The 22,103-nt window shown below is 41.3% G+C and overlaps 1 protein-coding gene across 1 annotated transcript in view; it reads left to right on the top strand.

Annotated features, from left to right (window-relative positions):
- Window positions 1–6: 6 nt before the first annotated feature.
- LOC144606355 (serine/threonine-protein kinase TAO1) overlaps window positions 7–22,103 on the top strand; it is a 124,885-nt gene continuing 102,788 nt past the window's right edge. The window contains exon 1 of the mRNA XM_078422382.1: window positions 7–181. The gene's annotated coding sequence lies outside the window, so the exon portion shown is untranslated. The remainder of the gene's footprint in view (window positions 182–22,103) is intronic.

Raw genomic sequence — 22,103 nt, forward strand, 5'->3', positions numbered from 1 at the left:
TGTCAGAGAGGGGAGAGGCACACAAAAAAAACACATTGGGAGGATAAAGAAAGGCTTTATTAGCAGGGCTTGGAAGCAAAGAATGCTCACCCTCCGCTCTAGAAATTATCAACGTACACACCTTCCGATCGTTTGCAAAGCTGCAAAGAATCACCCTGTCTATTTATCTGTTTTTTCAAAGGTTGGTGTTTACGGGTTTTTTTTTGAGAAGAGGGTTTTTTTTCACTGGGGTCCACTCCCTCTTTTTTTGGATCCGTGTAAATAATTCGACTCGTTAAAAAAATAAGATTCCTGTTTACCCCTCCCTTCGTGCGATCAATTGCTAACATTGATGAATGTCGCGTTATATTGCAAACCTGATTTGGGGGGAAAAAACATATGGGGTGGAGTTAATTATGGTATATGAAATGAAGTGGCCACACTTCATGATGTCGGAGTGTGGAGTGTAAAATTATTTAATATTTTAATAGATTGGACATTGAGTAACCAGAGCAATGACTGTCATGAAATTTCCATTTTATTAAAGAACTACCATGAATATTTGTAAATATATGATCGGGCTATGTAATCTGCAATGTTAGAGATGAAATAAAATAGTTATGTAAAGCGAATCAGCTGGAATACTGTTTAATTCAACTGTAATTTTGTATATTTATTGGTCATTGGAGTCAAACTTGCAAGTTGATTTGGAATTGTTTGTATTTTAATATCAATGGTGTCTAGAGAAAGTACATTTAAATTACAGTTTAAGGCCATGGGCAGGGATAATACACTTGATTCAGAACATTTAGAAAATACTACATTTCCTGACACCAATTCCCAAATTTTAATTCAGCTTTATCCATCTGAAGCTAGAGAAACTTAATTTGATAAAATGAGGTAATTAAATAAATCAAATGAGGATAATAAATGATTTTAGTCCAGATTTGTGGATGTATTTTTCATGTTTAGGTGGGGATTATGTTGTGAGAAAGTAATAAGGTTGTGAATGTTTTGTTGGTACCAGCTGATTAGTACAGAGATTTATTTTCACCCTCTGAACCTGCAAAGTGTTTATGCAGACTGTGATAAATAGAATGACGATATGATTCTGGTGGGTTGATGTATTTAATCCTGTATTTAAGCTATTAAAGCCACAGTTAGCCATTATGGAAAGAATGAGTGAAAACCAGAATATATTTGTGTGTGGTGATTAATGTATGCCAAAGAATATTATGGTGGTGACATTCAGAGTTTTAAGATGTTGTTACTGGGGGCTGCTTCAATTAGGTAACTGGAATGAGTTTGTATGATTTTTCTCAATGGGAATCCTTAATTTTTCTGGTCTATCATCATAGGCCTGGACTACAGATGCAGATTTGTACTGTGTTTTGGCAGTTATTAAGCTTGAGGTTGTGAAATTATGGAATGTTTTTGCTGGCCAAAATGTTTCTACCCACACCTCCTTCGCCATGAGAAGGTGATGGTGAGCTGCCATATTAATTTACCATAGGCTGGTGGAGGTATTCCCCCAGTCTTCTTGGGAAGGGAGTTCCAGGACTTGGAGCCAAGACTGAAGGACCAGGATGGCACGTTCCATGAGGGAGAGCTGTAAACGGTGGGATTCCTTTGCACCTGCTTCCTTTCTCCTTTTTAGCTGGTAAAGAGTGTAGATTTGCGAGGCAGATGGATGCCAACCAAGCAGGCTGTTTTGATTACTTAAGGTTTTGGAAAATTTACTGTGAATTACGGTGCATAGTTCATACCCTCAAGAATCTTGCAACTTGGAAATTGGCACATGAAAGAATTTGCATCATGGAATTGCAGAGGTTGTTGGTGTGCCATTGTAAGTCAGCATCGAGGTCCTTTGTTTGCAACCGAGAAGTGCATTGGTTTAAAATATGAATGGAGTTTGAGTTAATTTACAGATTTTAAGCATTAATTTTTGTGCTAAACGTGTATGCAGTGATGTTTATCAACCTGCAAATTAATAATATTAGGTTGAATATGAATTATATTCCCAGTACTTTTTGGGAATTGAATTCCCAGTACTTTTTATGAATATGCAAGTATTTTAGTTTGGTTTGGTCTGCTCATTTATTTAAAACTATTTAGCAAGTCATTTAATATCTTGTGTCATCCATCCTGAAATCATTGTTCAAATTTAAATATCCATTTGCCATAATTTTGGAATTATACTTTACGAAGGATAAATTAAATGTTTGCACAAAATGCATATACTCACTGGTTACAGGATATTACATAACAGGTTTTCGAAATATTTTTGATAATTACTATTTTAGATTTTAAAGTTTATTTCTGTTTCCAATATCACAACAGTGACATATTTAATAATTATGGAAGTGTGAACATTATATTCTTTACTGAGTCTGCTATTACTTTAATGTTTACAAATCAATTCTTGTCCTCTACGTGAAATATTTCCTAATTATATCTTGATTACTGCATGAAGGAGAAGGGAAGAAAATTAGTTTGTGTCATGTTACTCAACTTCCATTAAATACCTATTTGAGCCAGCCGAATATATTTACATCCGATGAAGGGTCTCGACCCGAAACGTCACCCATTCCTTCTATCCAGAGATGCTGCTTGTCCCCCTGAGTTACTCCAGCATTTTGTGTCTATCTTCAGTTTAAACCAGCATCTGCAGTTCCTTTCTACAATATATTTAATAATGTATTAGCAGATCTGGACTATAGATTGAAACAATAATTATTGCAAATGCTAAAACATATTTACAGAACAGTTTTGTGAATGTCATTTGTAATTTTTGTTATGCAACCTATCTGCAGCAAATAGCTGATAAATATATTGTTGCCTCTGTATGTTGTACAGGTTCTCCGGGTGGGCTTCAAGTATAGTTTGACATATCGTTGTTCAGTAGTTCAGGATCATTTAAGAATGTACATACATTTTTTAGTTTAGTTTAGTTTATTGTCACGTGTACCTAGGTACAGTGAAAAGCTTTTGTTGCGTGCTACCCAGTCAGCAGAAAGGCAATACATGATTTCAATCGAGCCATTTACAGTGCACAGATACATGATAAGACAATAACATTTAGTTATCATAGTTAAAGTAAGAAATGTTGCTGTAGGAGTAGAGATTTAAGAAGATTTAAGAGTGTTGAGTGACTAATATGTGACTGTACATCTGCTTCTGTGGCTAGCACGCAGATAGTCGCCTAGGTTGGGTGCCATCTTGGAATATTATTATCAGGATACAATAATATGTGACTTGAGATAATTAGTTTCTCATGCCCAATTTTTGAATATTCATTACATTGGCAATTCTTTTTAAATGTCAATGAGGAATGGGAAAATACTCTGGAAAATACTTTTAATGTCAGTAGAAAAGTAGCTGCACTGATTCACATTTACTTGTGGTTTTTCACATCTCAGTCTCAGGTACTTTTCTTATTTTGTATTTTAAACCTATCCTCTGCCTTGGTTTTAATTTTCCTTGAGATTACATTATTGTCTTCTAGATGTGGTTATCTTGGGTGTTCATTGATGATCAATTGATAAAGGCATGGCATTTGCATCACTGAACTGTACGTGCAGTTCATTGTTTCAATCCCCAGTCTGTGGTAAATTAGCTGACCTCAGCAAGGTTAACAGTTTTGCCTCTATCTCCTCATTTACTCGTTTGAAGCTGGGTGTGTGTGGGATGGGGCAGGGAGAAGACAACGTTTTCCCTCTGACCACGATGCAGTAACTGCTGAGAGTTGAGTGTATGTGGGTGTTATATGAAGATAGGATCAGGCTTTGTAATATAAAAAGTACCTATTTTGGCTGCCACCGCCATGGAATCCTACATTGGCAAAACGAGTGTAAAGGGGAAAACGAAACATTTTTTCTGGTGATAAATTATGGGAAATATTAATTTTTTTAATAAATATTGTTCAATTGTGTTGTATGTTTGTGTATGTCAAGATTTGTGTATTCTTAGTTGAACTATTTATCGTCTGAGTTTCCTTTGCTAGTCAAAATGGGAAAGAATTTTAAAGAATTTAATCGAATGCTTGGAATCTGATCTTTTTCATTAGTTTTACCCTGGACATAGTTCATTTTCAAACAATAACTGTTTATGAACTTTTTTTCAAGCCAAAGTTTTAATACTATTTTCTTTCTGCTGCTAAATTGGATGCTTGGAATGTTATGCTCAAAAATGTAGTAGTGTTTGTGCTTTGATATTTTAGTCCTTGTCCTGTCAGTTTTACAACATTCCTTAGAATGCACAGCATCTTGTGGACCATGTACAGGAGAGTTTATTTGCAACTTAAGTTCAGTATTTTGCCGAGGCCCTTCCTCTTCCTATCAATTTTATTTTAATACATCACGCTTGCTTATCAAATAAACGTACATCCTTTCATCCACAATGAAAGTCCCTTGCCAACCACACGACAAAGAGTGGCAAGTCAAAATAACATTCAATATCCAAATTATGTAAGAGTTAATACTAATGCAGGGCTGTGAAAGGGTACATCAGGCTATGTACATGCATGTACATAGTATTTAGTACATACCTGTGGCTTACAGTGTGAAGGGTCTCTACCCTAAACGTCACCCATTCCTTCTCTCCAGAGATGCTGCCGACCCTGCTGAGTCACTCCAGCATTTTGTGTCTACCTGTGGCTCACACTGTATGATTCTCAGCAGTTGAAGTGATGCATGTCAGTTTTTATGAAAATGTTATGTGGGCGGTTGAAAGAAAGGCATCACAAGGAACTGCTGATGCTAGAATCTTGTGTAGAGCACAAGGTGCTGGAGGAATTCGGTGGATCGGACAGCATCTGGGAACGGAATGGAGAAATGATGTTTTCAGTCGGAACCCTTCCTCCAGAGATGCTGCCTGACTTGCTGAGTTACTCCAGCAGTTAGTATTATGTGGATGAACGAAAGGGTTGGTTAAGACATGATAACTGAAGATTAAGGTATTATAAATAAGAAGTGAACATGGAGAAAAGGAGCTGGATAGTCTATTCCAATGTTATAATGTATGAGTAGGTCATGCCATGTCAATTCTTTTCCTTCCTGCTTCTTTCACTTTGTGATTTATCACCACCTTCTGAAAACAACAGTACATTATTCAAATGTCAACATTTTTTGGTTAAGCTTCTATTTGGTCACATATGCCGTTGTACTAAATTTTCCACATGCGATGAACCTGTGCTTCTTGTTGTTGTTGTAAGATATTGGCTTCAATTGTTGATAGTGAGGAGGGTAGACTTAGGCTACAGAATTAATAATCAGTTGGTACATTGGACCCGATAACAGCAGATGGAATTTAAAGTGAAGAAGGGTGAGTTGATGAATTTTTGGGGCAAGGTAGGTTCTAGTGAGTGTGGGTCATTTTCTGTGAATAGTAGTGTACTCGGGAGTACTGGGGCACATTGGGCCTTGATGTACTAGTCTAAATACCCAAAGTTGGAGGCACAGGTTGACAAGATGGTAAAGAAGGCGTAATAGATGCTTGCTTGTCTTAGCCGATGCATGGAGTTTAGCTGCAGAAAGACCTTGGTATAACCTTATTAAAGATTGGGAAGGTCATACCTGGAACAACGTGTGCAGTTCTGGTCACTACACAACAAGGAGAATGTAATTGCACCAATGATTCAGCAGTATGTTTCCTGGGATGAAATGTTTCTGTTATAAGGAGCGACTGGATTTGCTGGGTTTGTTTTCCATGAATCAGAGGTATACAAAATTATGGGAGCCATAGATAGGAAAACTGAATTTCTCATAATGATCATAGAGCATAAATTTAATGTTAGGAGCAGGAGGTTTAAAGAAAATCAGAGGAAGAATGTTTATCTTGTAGCGTGTGGTTGAGAACTGGAAGGCACTGTCTGAGAAGGTGATGTAGGCAGGTACTTTGACAAGATTTAAGAAGCATCAGGATGAATGCTTGAATCACCAAGGCATAGTATCACAGGAGACAGACTAGTGACGGACATTTACTATAAACCCACTGACTCGCACAGCTATCTGGACTACACTTCTTCCCACTCGGTCCCCTGCAAAAAGTCTATCCCCTACTCCCAATTCCTCCGTCTACGCCGCATCTGCGCCCGGGATGAGGTGTTTCACACTAGGGCTTCCGAGATGTCCTCGTTCTTCAGGAAACGGGGCTTCCCCTCCTCCATTATAGATGAGGCTCTCACTAGGGTCTCTTCTACATCCCGCAGCTCCACTCTTGCTCCCCCTCCCCCACTCACAACAAGGACAGAATCCCCCTCGTTCTCACCTTCCACCCCACCAGCCAGCGGATCCAACATATCATCCACCAACATTTCCGTCACCTACAACGGGACCCCACCACTGGCCATATCTTCCCATCCCCTCCCCTCTCTGCGTTCCGCAGAGACCGTTCCCTCCGTAACTCCCTGGTCCACTCCTCCCTTCCTACCCAAACCACCCCAACCCCGGGCACTCTCCCCTGCAACCGACGAGATGCAACACCTGCCCCTTTACCTCCCCCCTCAACTCCATCCAAGAACCCAAACAGTCTTTCCAGGTGAGACAAAGGTTCACCTGCACCTCCTCCAACCTCATCTATTGCATCCGCTGCTCTAGATGTCAACTCATTTACATCGGCGAAACCAAGCGCAAGCTCGGCGATCGCTTCGCTGAACACCTGCGCTCGGTCCGCATTAACAAAACTGATCTCCCGGTGGCCGAGCACTTCAACTCCCCCTCCCATTCCCAGTCTGACCTTTCTGTCATGGGCCTCCTCCAGTGCCATAGTGAGGCCCACCGGAAATTGGAGGAACAGCACCTCATATTTCGCCTGGGCAGTTTGCAGCCCAGTGGTATGAACGTCGACTTCTCCAACTTTAGATAGTCCCTCTGTCCCTCCCTTCCCCTCCCCCTTCCCAGATCTCCCTCTATCTTCCTGTCTCCACCTATATCCTTCCTTTGTCCCACCCCCCTGACATCAGTCTGAAGAAGGGTCTTGACCCGAAACGTCACCCATTCCTTCTCTCCCGAGATGCTGCCTGACCTGCTGAGTTACTCCAGCATTTTGTGAATAAATCGATTTGTACCAGCATCTGCAGTTATTTTCTTATATTATAAGGCATAGTATAGTTGGGGCCAAGTGCTGGTCATTAGGATTAGTAAAGACAGATACTTGATAGTTGGCATGGAAGTGGTGGGTTAAACTGGACTGCGTGACTATGTTGCAGGATATGTACCACCACCAAAACATTTCTGATGCTTTTGTTACCTATGGTTTGACCAGCTTGCTATTCTCATTATTGCTGACTTTTCATCCAGTTCTTGTATCTCCAAAACTGCAAATGTCGTAAAACTGACCAACTTACGTGTCATCTTTGTTTACATTGATGTAATTTATTTATTTTTCTCAATATGGGTAGAGAATCTCATGTTGCTCCATGATTGTTCCTCGGTCTCTCTTTTCATTACTTTCCAATCGCACATCCCTTTTACGCCCTTTGACAAACTCGTAGTTTTATTCATTTTTCCTCTCCAGTGGTGACAGTGCTTTCAGCTGCCTTCACCCTACTTTTGGGAGAACTGATTGTAAATGTTCTTGGCTTTCTTGCCTTCTTGGCTCAAAGGTAGTAATACTGCTAAAATTGGAAGATAATGGATTAAAGTCTCGGATGAGCACATCATTTAGGCTGAAACTTCATGGTGATATTAATCATTGAATAAATTGTCTTTCATTTGAGTAAAATCAGAGCACCGTTCACTTCAACTGGAGATCTATTCCACGGCAGTATTCCAATTCCCTGAACTATTAAGGTAGTCTACAATAGGCTACAACTTTAATGTTCAAGATATTTACCATTTCAGTCTAATGGACAAAAGGTCAGTACCTATAAATGGGAAATATTTGCCATACTCCATGAATGAACAGTTTTTTCCCGTCATTTACGTAAGTTACCATGTTGTCCGTATTTATATGAAATGTTACTCCAAAATTCCATTGATACCAATGTAAAATATTTGTGGGACATTTTCCAGGAAGAGTAGAGAATTTTCTCAGTGTTCTGTTTAATCTTGAAGGATTTATGTGATCATACTGTGAGTGAAATCTCCAGTCATAGAGTGATACAGTGTGGAAACACGCCCCTCGCCCCAACTTGCCCACACCAGCCAACATGTCCCCGCTGCACTAGTTCCACCTGCCCATGTTTGGTCCATACCATCCAAACCTGTCCTATCCATGTACCTGTCTAACTGTTTCTTAAATGTTGGGATAATCCCAGCCTCAACTACCTCCTCTGGCACCCACCACCTTTTGTGTGAAAAAGTGTTGCCGTTTATTTTTTTTAAATGTAATAGAATTTGCTAAGCAGTACTTTTGAGATCTCCTTGATCGGATGGGTAGTTTTAAATCTATGATCTTTAACTTTTTGATTGAGAAAATAAGAATCAGAATGTAACTTCAACTAATCTTCACTTTGGCTTGATTTCTCTTTGGTATTAGGTGTTCGCTTTTATTTTGTTTTGTACCTTAGAATATTTTTACATTATTTCAAATATTACATATTTGCAAAATGGGTAAAGATTTTTAATTTATTTGTTTAGTGTTTACACCTATACATTGCAGATTGTTACAATCCACAACTTTTCAACCCTGCCTCACGCCATCCAATCTTTCTTATCTCTGGCCTTTGTTCCAACCATTTCCCAAATGAACCCCCCCCCCCCCCCCCCGCCCGCCTACGTCGACCTATTACCTGCCACGTTCTGTCCTGCCTCTCCACTTTTCCAACTTTCTTCTACTCTCACCTGCAATCAGTCTGAAGAAGAGTCTTGACCCAAATAGTCACCTATTCTCCGTCTACGCCGCATCTGCGCCCGGGATGAGGTGTTTCACACTACGGCATCAGAGATGTGCTTATTCTTCAGGAAACGGGGCTTCCCCTCTTCCATTATAGATGAGGCTCTCACTAGGGTCTCTTCTACATCCCGCAGCTCCGCTCTTGCTCCCCCTCCCCCCATTCGTAACAAGGACAGAATCCCCCTCGTTCTCACCTTCCACCCCACCAGCCAGCATATCCAACAAATCATCCGCCAACATTTCCGTCACCTTCAACGGGACCCCACCACTGGCCATATCTTCCCATCCCCTCCCCTTTCTGCGTTCCGCAGAGACCGTTCCCTATGTAACTCCCTGGTCCACTCGTCCCTTCCTACCCAAACCACCCCATCCCCGGGCACTTTCCCCAGCAACCGCAGGAGATGCAACACCTGTCCCTTTACCTCCCCCCTCAACTCCATCCAAGGATCCAAACAGTCTTTCCAGGTGAGATAGAGGTTCACCTGCACCTCCTCCAACCTCATCTATTGCATCCGCTGCTCCAGATGTCAACTTATTTACATCGGCAAAACCAAACGCAGGCTCGGCGATCGCTTCGCTCAATACCTGCGCTCAGTCCGCATTAAGCAATCTGATCTCCTGGTGGCTGAGCACTTCAACTTCCCCTCCCATTCCCAGTCTGACCTTTCTGTCATGGGCCTCCTCCAGTGCCATAGGGAGGCCCACCGGAAATTGGAGGAACAGCACCTCATATTTCGCCTGGGCAGCTTGCAGCCCAGTGGTATGAACATTGACTTCTCCAACTTTAGATAGTTCCTCTGTCCCTATCTTCCCCTCCCTTCCCAGATCTCCCACTGTCATCCTGTCTCCACCTATATCCTTCCTTTGTCCCGCCCCCCTGACATCAGTCTGAAGAAGGGTCTCGACCCGAAACGTCGCCCATTCCTTCTCTGCCTGACCTGCTGAGTTACTCCAACATTTTGTGAATAAATACCTATTCTCCAGAGATGCTGCTTGACCCGCAGAGTTACTCCAGCATTTTGTGTCCTCCTATGTATTAACTAGCATCTCTTTTTCTATATGTTTGTGTGGTGATCCATCCAAAATATTGCAAAGTTGGTTCAGTTAGTAAATATTTTTAAGAAACCAAAATATAATTTAGCAAATTGAGTGAATAAATTTAGAAAACACAGAAACATAGAAAAATAGGTGCAGGAGTAGACCATTCGGCCCTTTGAGCCAGCACCGCCATTCAATATGATCATGGCTGATCATTGAAAATCAATACACTGTTCCTGCTTTTTCCCCATATCCCTTGATTCCTTTAGCCCTAAGAGCTAAATCTAACTCTCTCTTGAAAACATCTGGTGAATTGGTCTCCACTGCCTTCTGCGGCAGAGAATTCCACAGATTCACAACTCTCTGGGTGAAAAAGTTTTTCCTCATCTCAGTCCTAAATGGCCAACCCCTTATCTTAAACTGTGACCCCTGGTTCTGGACTCCCCCAATATCGGGAACATTTTTCCTGCATCTAGCCTGTCCAATCCTTTTTATATGTTTCTATAAGATCCCCTCTCATCATTCTAAATTCCAGTGAATACAAGCCCAGTCAATCCAATCTTTCATCATATGTCTGTCCTACCATCCCGGGAATTAACCTGGTGAACATACGCTGCACTCCCTCAATAGCAATAATGTCCTTCCTCAAATTAAAAGAACAAAATTGCACACAATACTCCAGGTGCGGTCTCACCAGGGCTCTGTACAACCTCTGTAGGACCTCCTTGCTCCTAAACTCAAATCCTGTCACAATGAAGGCCAACATGCCATTAGCTTTCTTCACTGCCTGCTGTACCTGCATGCTTAGTTTCAGTGACTGATGTACAAGCACACCCAGGACTCATTGCACCTCCCCGCTTCCTAATCTGATGCCATTCAGATAATAATCTGCTTTCCTGTTCTTGCCACCAAAGTGGATAACCTCACATTTATCCACATTATACTGCATCTGCCATGCATCTGCCCACTCACCCAATCTATCCAAGTCATACTTAGTTACGTATAGTGCCTTACATGCCCACTTGCTTCCCTTTGGTGTAAGATTGCTATGGTGTAAGGGTGGCATGGTAGAGCAGCGGTGGAGTTGCTGCCTTACAATGAATGCAGCACCGGAGACCGGTTTCGATCCCGACTATGGGTGCTGTCTATACGGAGTTTGTACGTTCTCCCCGTGACCTGTGTGGGTTTTCTCCGAGACCTTTCCTCCCACACTCCAAAGACGTACAGGTTTGTAGGTTCTAGACCCAAGACGTCACCTTGTGAAGGAATAGGTGACGTCTTGGGTCTAGAACGTCACTTATTCTCTCCAGAGATGCTGCCTGACCCGCTGAGTTACTCCAGCTTTTTGCGTCTATCTTCGGTTTAAACCAACATCTGCAGTTGCTTCCTACCCATAGGGTATAGAGATTTATTCACAAAATGCTGGAGTAACTCAGCAGGTCAGGCAGCATCTCGGGAGAGAAGGAATGGGTGATGTTTCGGGTCGAGACCCTTCTTCAGACTTTGTTTTGTGTGGATGTACTCTGGGGTTCTCGGTTCTGTTTGTTTGCAGACTATTATAAGGAGAGGAAAAGAACAAGAATGGAGGAGAGCATATCAAATATGTCTGACACATTCACAGTCTCTTCTCTCATCTAGGAAGAGACGACATGAAGTAAAGCTATCACCATGTCCGTCAAGAAGGAAACAAGTCTGCCAAACATGATTACAAAGGAACTACTTGTCTGCCATAAGGAAAGTCACAGCAAAGTACCTTAACTACTACCTCCCAGTGTCTCCCATGACTCTGCAGAGGTTTAGTGGATAAGTCAGCTCGGGTCAAGTTGAGTTTATTCTACGTATAATAATATGTATAGTTGTACGGTGTGGTGGAGGTACAGTGCAAACCTTGCTTATAGAAAGTATCACAGTCACATAAATTCACACAACACAAAAATATACACAAAATCTACAAGACAGTAACAGGAAAAGACTGCCAAAAAATGAGTGCAAAGAAAATTAGAAAAAACTGCCAACTGTTCATGGCAGTGCGAGATGTGGTCCACAGGTAGGATTAGAATTGTGCAGGTCAGTTCAAGAAACTGATAACCATGAAAAAGGCCGAGTTTGATAGATTATTGATCAGTACAGGTGTCAGGGGTTACGGGGAGAAGTGTGTAGGAAGGAACTGCAGATGCTGGTTTAAACTGACGATGTTGGCCGGTGTGGGCAAGTTGTGCTGAAGGGCCTGTTTCCATGCTGTATCACTCTCTGACTGTATGACTAAGGATGTTCCATGGCAGAGAACAAGCAGCACTGAACTTATTTTCCAATCATAACCGAGAAATAGGAATGTGGCCAAAAAAATCCTTCCATTCTACTTGCAAGTGGAACAACATTGTTGATATTAGATAACATTAGATAAACAGAGGTAAATCAGGGGTCGACACAAAAAGCTGGAGTAACTCAGCGGGACAGGCAGCATCTCTGGAGAGAAGGAATGGGTGATGTTCCGGGTTGACACTGTGATACGGGGAGAATGGGTTTCAGAGGGAAAGATAGATCAGCAATGATTTGAGGTCTGCCGATGAGGAAGTCAAGGATTCAGTTGCAAAGTGAGGCTCGGAGCCCAGGTCCTGGTGCTTGGTGATGAGTTTGGAGGGGATGATTATGTTGAACACCGAGCTATAGTCCATGAATAGCAGCCTGGTGTGTTCCTGTTTTCTAGTTGGTCCAGGGCAGAGTGGAGAGCCAGTGAGATATCTGCTGTTGCCCAGTTATGGCGATGGGCAAAGTGATGCTGATCCAGGTCATTTCTGAGGCGGGAGTTGATTAGTATTATAAGCAACCATTATGGTAATTGCTGCTGGATGGTGGGCGTTGAAGCAGGACACTGATGATAGATGCCCTCTCAAGAAAAACACAGAGAGCAGTGCCAACTAACTGAACATGATGTTATAAAAGTCTCCCATCTTGTCAACAGCCAGAGAGAATGGAGAATTCTTCTGAAGTGTGGCTGCTACTAGATATTCAGTTACATGTTACATCTACCCTTTGATGACATATATGCTGTGATTCTAGGTGGCAGTTTGCACCAGCACAAGCTAGGGGTTCAATCGAGTCTGTTGCCATTGCCACAATCCTCTTCAGTTTTTCTCACTACAATATTCCACCTTGCTTCCAATAAGTTTCATACCGCAGTGGATGTAACTTATTTTCTGAAGGAGAAATTGTTTGACTTCTATCACTTACACTTCAGGGCCAAAGTCACTTTAGTGTAGAGGAGGATAACTAACCTTGTAATAGAGACACAAAGTGCTGGAGTAACTCAGCTGGTCAGGCAGCATCTCCAGAGGGCATGAATAAGTGACATTCTGGGCCGGGACCTATCTTTGGACTAGGTTAAAATGATTCTGCAATAAGAACGAAAAATCCCATGGTACAGATGCTTGAAATTATTTTATTATTTATTTGACAAAGCTGTCATGTGATCAAAAGTCATCATTTACATATCACATAACTTGTAGTCAGATGCAAATTTATAGATGAATGAATGCAAATTTATGATTTTTTCACCCGTTTTCTAAATTTTTGCGCTAATGTTGGTTTGCTGTAGTCTTTTTCTTTTCACTTGTAGAATTTGTAATTTGCGTTTTTGCGTGCTCTCTGAATGTGTACCTGTGCTGCTGCAAGTCAGAGTTTAATTGTATCTGTACCTCACTGTACTTGTTCATATTACAATAAACTTGCCTTGACCACTTGTCTGGTAAGGAAATCTTCCATATTTTAAAAATAATTGTAATGCTAAACGTTAGAGGCATGAAGAACTTCAAATAATGCTCTTCAATTAAATACAGTCAACAAGTAATGGTGCCTTTTGATTTGTGATGTTTGGGATATATTAATTGTATAGAGTATCTTTACTTTCAAGGAATGAAGATGCATCTGTTGCCTTGGTCAGTGAGGTTCAGAAAATAAAATGCTCAGCAATACAGTTCTATTTTTATATTATTTTCTTATTTGTACGGACACAATTTTTTTTCAAATGTTTCTGCCCTATTTGGCCAATCTCTCACTGGTTATAGTTATTTGAATGAAGGCCTTCATGTTCCTAATGTTTAGGATTACGCAATTATTTCAAAATGTGGCAGAATGCCTTTTTAGATAAGTGATCTAGCTGAACGGATGCAGTATCTTTAATGTCCATTCAACTATGATTTTATACGGATTCTGGGGAAGTTAATTATACAGATTTTTATAATTTTGTGGGCATGGTTAAGGTCAAGATGGGTTATTGCTCATCTCTAATTACTGTTGAGAAGTTGGGTGACTTGACTTAACTGTTGAAGGTACTCCCAAAATACTATTCGGTAGGGAGTTCCTTCACCAAACAATGCAGTAGACCTGAGAGAAATTAAGATATGGTCTGTTTTTGTGTGTGACTGTTCCTAGTTTTTGGTGCAGTAGAGATAGGAGATGGGATAGTGGTCTGTTCCTCCTGCAGTATGTTGGAAGTCAGGAGGATTTCCAGTGCCTCTGAGGACTACACCTGCGACCAGCTGCTGCACCTTACGGACCGCGTTAACGAAGTGGAGCTGCTGCTGGATAAGCTCTCTTATTATCCGGGGGTGTGAGAGTGTCATAAATGGGAGTTACAGTGAGGTGGTTATGCCTACGGTACAGGTAGCAAGTAGATGTGAGAACATCCCCTGAGGTTGTTCCCCTTGACAACAGATATGCTCCTTTGAATGCTGTTGTGGAGGAGGACCAGCCGGGAGGGGAAATGTCAGGCAGAGCCATCGTGATAGGAAACTCATTTGTTAAGGGGAGAGTCAGTACGTTCTGTGGCAGCAAACAAGCCTCCAGGATAGTGTGTTGCCTTCCTGGTGCCAGGGTCCAGGATGTCTCTGAGAGGTTGCAGAACCTTTGCAAACGGAACGGTGAGCAGCTGAAAGTGCACGTGTTGGAGTGCCTGGAACACAATGCTGGGGCTGGTGTTTGAGATAGATACGATAGTGGCATTTAAGAGATGTTTGGATAGGCTTAAGGATATACAGCAAATGGAGTGATATGCATCATGTCCAGGTAAATAAAAGATGGACTTGGCATCATGTTTGGCACAGACTTTATGGGCCCAAGGGCTTATTCTTGTGCTGTATTGTTCTATGTTCTAAGTTGTAAATGAGCTGCCTGAATCTGTTCCTTGAATTTTTAGGCAATGAAGGACACAGATTTGGGAAAAGCATTGAAAACGGCTTGGTGAATTGTGGACGTGCATCTTGTGAAAAGTGAGCAGGGCTGCCAGTGTGCACTAGAATTGGATGCATGCATCTTGTGGCTTGATAGGTTAGGTTTTTGAGCATTGTTGCATCTGTTCATCATTCTACCACAATCCTAATTAGTGCCTTGTTAATCGTGGGAAGACTTTATGAACTCGGAAAGCGAGTCATATGGCATGTTGGTGTGACCTGTACCAATTTGGTTTCTGATCAATGCTGACCTAGGATGTCGATTTGTGAAGGTATCTGAAATTCTTGTTTGAATCTTGGACTGGTCATCAGACTTAGTTGGAGATGGACATTGCCCAGCAAGTCAGGAATGTTTAATGTCCTATGCAACAGAAAAATGAAATTCTTATTTACCGTGGCTTTACAGTTACATTAACGCAACACAACAACAAATAAATGTACAATAACAATAATGGAATAGATTTCAGTTACACTAGGTAACCAGACCATAACAGTGCAAGCCAAAGTGTGTAGTACAACCAATAAAAGTCCTTGGTAGTTTGTTGCTGAATATCCTTGGTAGGGAAATGCAGTGTAGTTCAAGAGCCTGATGGTTGATGGGGGAAAAAATGTTCTTGAATCTGAAGGTAATGGTTCTTCAGCTCCTGGACCACCTTCCTAATGGTAACAGAGCGATGAAAGTATGGCCAGGGTAGTGTGGATCTTTGTATGGCCTAAATATTACTTGCTATTTATTACCCACACATAAATAGTGTCCTGCTCTTGTGCATGCTGATATACATAGCTTTATTATCTGAGAAGTTGCAAATAGAATAACATATTGTGCAGTTGGCATGGTACATTATGACTTCTGGCCATGATTGGGCATGGAGGGTGGGTCATGGAGATTGAGAGAGATCATGGTTGAAGCAGTTGTAGATGGTTACACTTAGGAACATGGCTTGAGAAACAACTTTAGCAAATCCTGAGCTGAGATGATTGGCTTTCAGCCACCTTTATTTGTCCTAATTATGAGTTCTCTTGATGATGAATTCATCCTGTGATACGTTGACTTAATAAAGGCACAAGATTTCTAAACAATGCTGCTTGGATGTCAAGTAAAATGGAAATATCACTGACGGTTCTATCAAGCAGAACTTATTCACTGATCACCTAATCACTGGACAGGTACATGGATAGGAAAGGTTTGGAGGAACATGGACCTGACTCAGGCAAGTGGGAGCATCTCAGTTAGGCAGCTTGGTCGGCATGATCAAGTCCGTGCTCTGTGACTCTATGATTGTATGACACTAAGGTTCCAAAAGTACCACTTTGCTTCAGACCTTATTTACAACCATGCTCCAAAGACAATAAGAGGATGATTTCTTATTGACTGGTATAACCCTTAGTCCGCTGATACTATCACACCAGGGGGTCCAAACACCAATGAGTGCAAGTTATAAATCTAAAATTTGGTGACAATGAATGCCTTGTAAGAGGTTACTCCCAAAGGATGCAAAGTGGTCTACATTTTCTCAGATACCAGAGTGGATCTTTAATATCATGGTAGTGTTGTACAGCAGCTGCAGGCCAGTATTGACCTATGTTGGTAATTGCAAGGGAATGAAACCACTCAGACTAGGCCTCATGGTGGAGCCTGCCCAGCATTCTGCATCACCCTGTGCTGTCCTGTTGCTGAGGGGCCTTGATGGTCCATGGAGGTTTCCTTGGAGCTGAAGAGCAAGAGATGATTTGGGGGAGGCAAGAGGATGATGAGTGGATCGTGATAGGGAGAAGAGAAGGATTGGAGAATGGAAATGAAAGGGCCAGTGGAAAGAGAAGGGAAAGGTTTCCTGGTATAAGTTGGTATTGAAGAGACCAAAACGGAAGGGGTTGTATGGGTTGGAGATAAGGGGTTTGGGTGGGTGAGGTGGCGACGATGAAGCAGAATAGATTTGGGAATGGGATGGATCAAGTGTGAGATGGGTTAAGAAGAAGTTGGGTGGCAAGTGGTGGCTGTTTAAAAAAAATCACAAACAACTACCATTCCACAATATGTCAATGACATTATAGTCTTGATGAGGCCTGACGGGCAAAAATGACCAACTCAAAGAGCAAGGTAGTGAAAGATCATGCTTGTGGTATTCCACTACACCCGAAGTGAAAAGGCGGAGTTTGACAGGTTCTTGATTAGTACGGGCATCAGGGGTTATGGGGGCGAAGGCAGGAAAATGGGGTTGAGAGGGAAAGGATAGATAAGCCTTGATTGAACGGCGGAGTAGACTTGATGAGTCAAATAGCCTTATTCTGCTTCAAGAACTTATGAAACAGCTGTATAGGCACCTGAAGGCTTGGGTCCAGTATCAAAAGAGACACTAACTCTAAGAACAAAAGCGACCCAAAGCTCGGTGGCAAGTAAGCATTGATGATAAAGTGCTTTCAAAGCCATCTACAGGCCGAACACGAATGGGACCGAACCAAGAATAGAGCTGAACCTATCAAGGACAGTGAAGGAATCGGCACCTGCTGGAAGGAACAATTCCACAAACTCCTCGTCCATGACCCTAAATTCTTTATCATCATTTGAGATTACTAATTGCTCTCAAAGGAATTTCATCTATTTATTTTGCAGTGAAATAATAGCAAAAAGAGAAATTGGAAGTATCAATTCAAAAACTGACACATTCAATTTGTTTTGATTTACTTGCAAAGAAATATGACTTGGATGAATTGTTTGCAACAATAACTGTAGAAGATACTAACCTGAAAAATCCATACATTTTGGGAGAGATGTTTTCCTAGGTTGAGAACACTGCTGCTTTATTTCCTAAGCAGCTGAGTTTCAGTGATTTTGAAACCATTATTTATGGCTTGCGTGTATGTACGTTGCCTTGTGTGGCTTATGTCCGCAACTTAGTGACGGATATGGCATCTGTCACACAGATAAGAGTGAATGAGGAACTGAAAGAATATTAACAGTTTTGTCCAAAAAAAATAATTGAAGAAATTAATGGTCCTGAAAGACAATATCCTCGGATTACAGAAATTAATTACCTGCAACCGAATGTTTAGCCAGAGATGGCAGAGAAGATAAGGGGATGCACTGATTGTAAACTTCCATATTTAAGTCTAAATAACCAAATTACTACTCAAGTCTAATATGAGATGTTGTTACTCCAGTTTGCATGTTTCTCTCACTGACAATGGAGGAGAACCAGGACAGAACGTTCAGTGTGGGAATGGGACGGGGAGTTAAAATGGTTCGCAACTGGGAGATCCAGCATGCCTTGGCGGCTCGAGCAGCACACATACTTTCTTAGACTGGTGCAAAAGTCACCAGTCTATACACTGGAATTTAGAAGGATAAGAGGGGATCTTATCGAAGCATATAAGATTATTAAGGGATTGGACACGTTAGAGGCAGGAAACATGTTCCCAATGTTGGGGGAGTCTAGAACCAGGGGCCACAGTTTAAGAATAAGGGGTTGGCCATTTAGAATGGAGATGAGGAAAAACTTTTTCAGTCAGAGAGTTGTAAATCTGTGGAATTCACTGCCTCAGAAAGCAGTGGAGGATAAGTCTCTGAATGCATTCAAGAGATAACTAGATAGAGCTCTTAAGGATAGCGGAGTCAAGGGGTATGGGGAGAAGGCAGGAACGGGGTACTGATTAAGAATGATCAGCCATGATCACTTTGAATGGTGGTGCTGGCTCGAAGGGCCAAAGGGCCGAATGGCCTCCTCCTGCACCTATTGTCTATTGTCTAAAAGCATATTCATATCTCAGAGCAACTCCATTTCCCAATCTATCTCCATTGAGCAATTCTGCCCTTTTTCCCCACCAAAGTGAATAATCTCACATTTATTCACAGCTGTGTCTGTCATGTATTTGCACATTTTCTCAACCAGTGCCTATTGTACAGGAGTGTCCCTCCGCCCACTTACAGCTCACTTTATGTTGTCTGCAAACGTGGATATATTATTTCATTCATTCATTCATTTAAATTGTTTATATTGTGAATATCTGGGGTCTGACTGATTTCTGTGGTGCCCCACTAATCCCAGCCTGGCATTTGGGAAAATAACTGTTGCATTTGGTTTTCTTGTCAACCAACCAATTCTTTATCCCCATCAGTGTCTTCACCCAATTCCATTCACATGCTAGTCTCCTATGTGTCTCCTTATTCCCCAGTATCCCCTCAGTATCCCTGCATCTGTCCCTTTTCCTCATGCTTCCTTCAGGTTGGCTCCTAATACAGTCCCATACGTGTGCTGATGGATAGAACTAAGTAGTCAATAGTTGAGAATGTTTAATTGTCATATACAGCGGGAACAAAACAATGATATTCGTACTTGCTGTAGCTTTTTACAGGCACTGACGCAAAAGTACAACAAATAAATGTACAGGAATCAACACAATAGTACAACAAACTATCTCTATTACCACTGAACCAGACCAATTTGACAACAGCAAATTGGACTGAAGCTCTGTAGACCTACCACGTCCTTTTGTGAATGGTGGTGGATGGTCAAACAGTTAACCATAATGGGTGGCTCCAAAAACATTCCCAATTAACAATATGCAAGTTAGGATGCAGAAGAGTATTGCATGTCCTGCAGTTTACCAAGGGTATAACAAAAACTTCCAATAATACTTTAAAACACAAGATGGGCACAAAACTTTAAAACAGTTCAGTATGTAGGTGCTGAAGGCTTAACTTGAGATTTGAATGGAGTCAGAATATTAAGGATTGATAGAAGGACAACCTGTTGTTGTTGATATATGTAATCTTAAGTTCATTTTGAGGTGAAATCCAACACTTAAGGTTGTGAACAATCTGCTTCATTTACAGACAGATGCCAGGGGGTGGAATAGAATTGATACGTAAGGAGCAGTATTTCTCAAATGGCAGTGGCTGATAGTGAAGCTACATCACAGATCCAGCATCACAGATTCAGTCTTGACCTCCAGTGCTGTCTGTGTGGAGTTACAAATTCTCCCTGAGATGATGCAGAGTGTTGTGGTTTCATCCCACATCCCAATGACCTGGTGATTGTCCATTTATACATCCTTAACATTCTGACTTCATTCCAGTCTCAAGTTATAAGGTGTCTTTCTGCACAGATAAAGGGTACAACATACAATGTAAGGTACAACATTAAAGTCCAATAAAGTCCAATTAAATATAGTTCAAATGCCTCCAGTGAGGTAGATGCTATGTCAGGCGCTCACTCTAGCTGATGTGAAGATGGTTTAGTTCCCTGATAACAGCTGGTAAGAAACTCTCCCTGAATCTGGAGGTGTTGCATTTTCACATTTCTGTACTTTTTTTTTTACAAACACTTCCGTGCCTCTTGCCTGATGGGAGAGGGGAGAAGAGGGAGTGACCGGGGTGAGACTGATCCTTGATTATGCTGGTGGATTATAAATTGGCTACTGCAGGCAAGTAATGGGAAAATTAAGGTGAATATGATGGGCATGTGAGGGAGAATAGGAAACAAGTGAAGGAATAGTATAGATGGGTTTGCTCTGAGAGCTGACGTGAACATGATGAATACTATTTGTGTGGATGTAGGATATTGCCTTTAAGATTTCCTCATGAATGAGATAGAAGACGACCACAGTTTCTGGAGATCAATGAAAGTATCATGTGGGTCAGGCAGCATCTCTGGAGAAAAGGAATAGGTGACATTTCGGGTTAACGCCCTTTTGCAGACGTTTGAATCTTCCTCAGAGTACGAAGAAGGGGCTTGACTAGAAACGTCACCCATTCCTTTTCTCCAGAAATACTGCCGGACCCGCTGAGTTACTCTAGCACTTTGTGTCTCTGGTGTAAACCAGCATTTGCAATTCCCTTTTGCACAATGAAAGTAACATGGCTGGTCGAAGGAAAACCCCACAGCATTTGCCATTCCTTCCATTGTTGACATGTTTTATATTCCTCTAACTAAAATATATCTAATATTTTTAAAAATCAAGATTGATTGCCCTTCATTTGATTTAAATGACTTAAAGCTGTGTGGTTCAGTGGCGAGTAATAGTTTTGTCTTGGGATTTGAAGACAGTTGTGATCTGATAGGAGGGTGAACTCTTTAACTATGAAAATCCAAAGTGAAATTGAGCTGCCTTAATGCAGTATGAAGTGGAAACTGGCACCGCAAGACCGCACCCATGGTTGATGCAAGAACAGAGAAATATGAAATGTTGGTTGTGCAGGATCCGAGAATGATTTGGACATGCACTGCTGGCAGACAGAGGTTTTATTTTCCTCTGTCAATACTGTAGCCCATTGCTGGAATATTTAATGCTTGACACATGGGCATATGGCAGACATGCTCAAGAATTGCATGACTTTTTCCTCCTGACAGACATGTTTTCATAATTCAACCTAATGCATTGTATGCATCTTTTTAAAAGATGGGAAATTATTCCACCGGGTTTATTCCGAATGGCAGATGCAGGCTGTCGATGTCGTGCAAGTTGAATTCAACAGCAGCAGCACTCTTGTTTGGAAGGGGGAAGGAAAGTTGAAATTACTAATAAAGTATGATTGAATTTACGTATCTATAATTGCGAACAATTCTTGCTCAATTAAAACTAATTCACATCATGCACGTACTCCAAATAATCCCCGTTTGTGATCTAATACATTGTGTACGTAAATCCTCTCATTGAGAGGGATATTTCTGCATTTGCAAAGCTTTTCAGTATGATTATAATACTTCAGAAGTTTTCTTAAATCTCATTCAACAAAGTATTTTGGGCTATTTTAAAAATATCTTTTGGAAGTTCTTATTGCTTCGGCAGAATTATTTTCATTGCAGTGGTTAAGACTGCAAGACTGCAAAAAAAACACTCTGTGAAGAAGGGTTGAAGTCCTGAAGGCAACACCATAAACCGTGCATGCATAGAAGTTGTAAAGTTGTCATTTGTGGTGAATGAGAGTGGATGCTGATCGTATTGCCATCATGGGAACCAGCAAATCATCTGGGGCTATATCTACGTTTCTCTATCATATAACTGTCTCTGCAAAATCCTGTAAAA

The sequence above is a fragment of the Rhinoraja longicauda genome, chromosome 26 (genome assembly GCF_053455715.1).
Source record: "Rhinoraja longicauda isolate Sanriku21f chromosome 26, sRhiLon1.1, whole genome shotgun sequence".
NCBI classification, from domain to species: domain Eukaryota; kingdom Metazoa; phylum Chordata; class Chondrichthyes; order Rajiformes; family Arhynchobatidae; genus Rhinoraja; species Rhinoraja longicauda.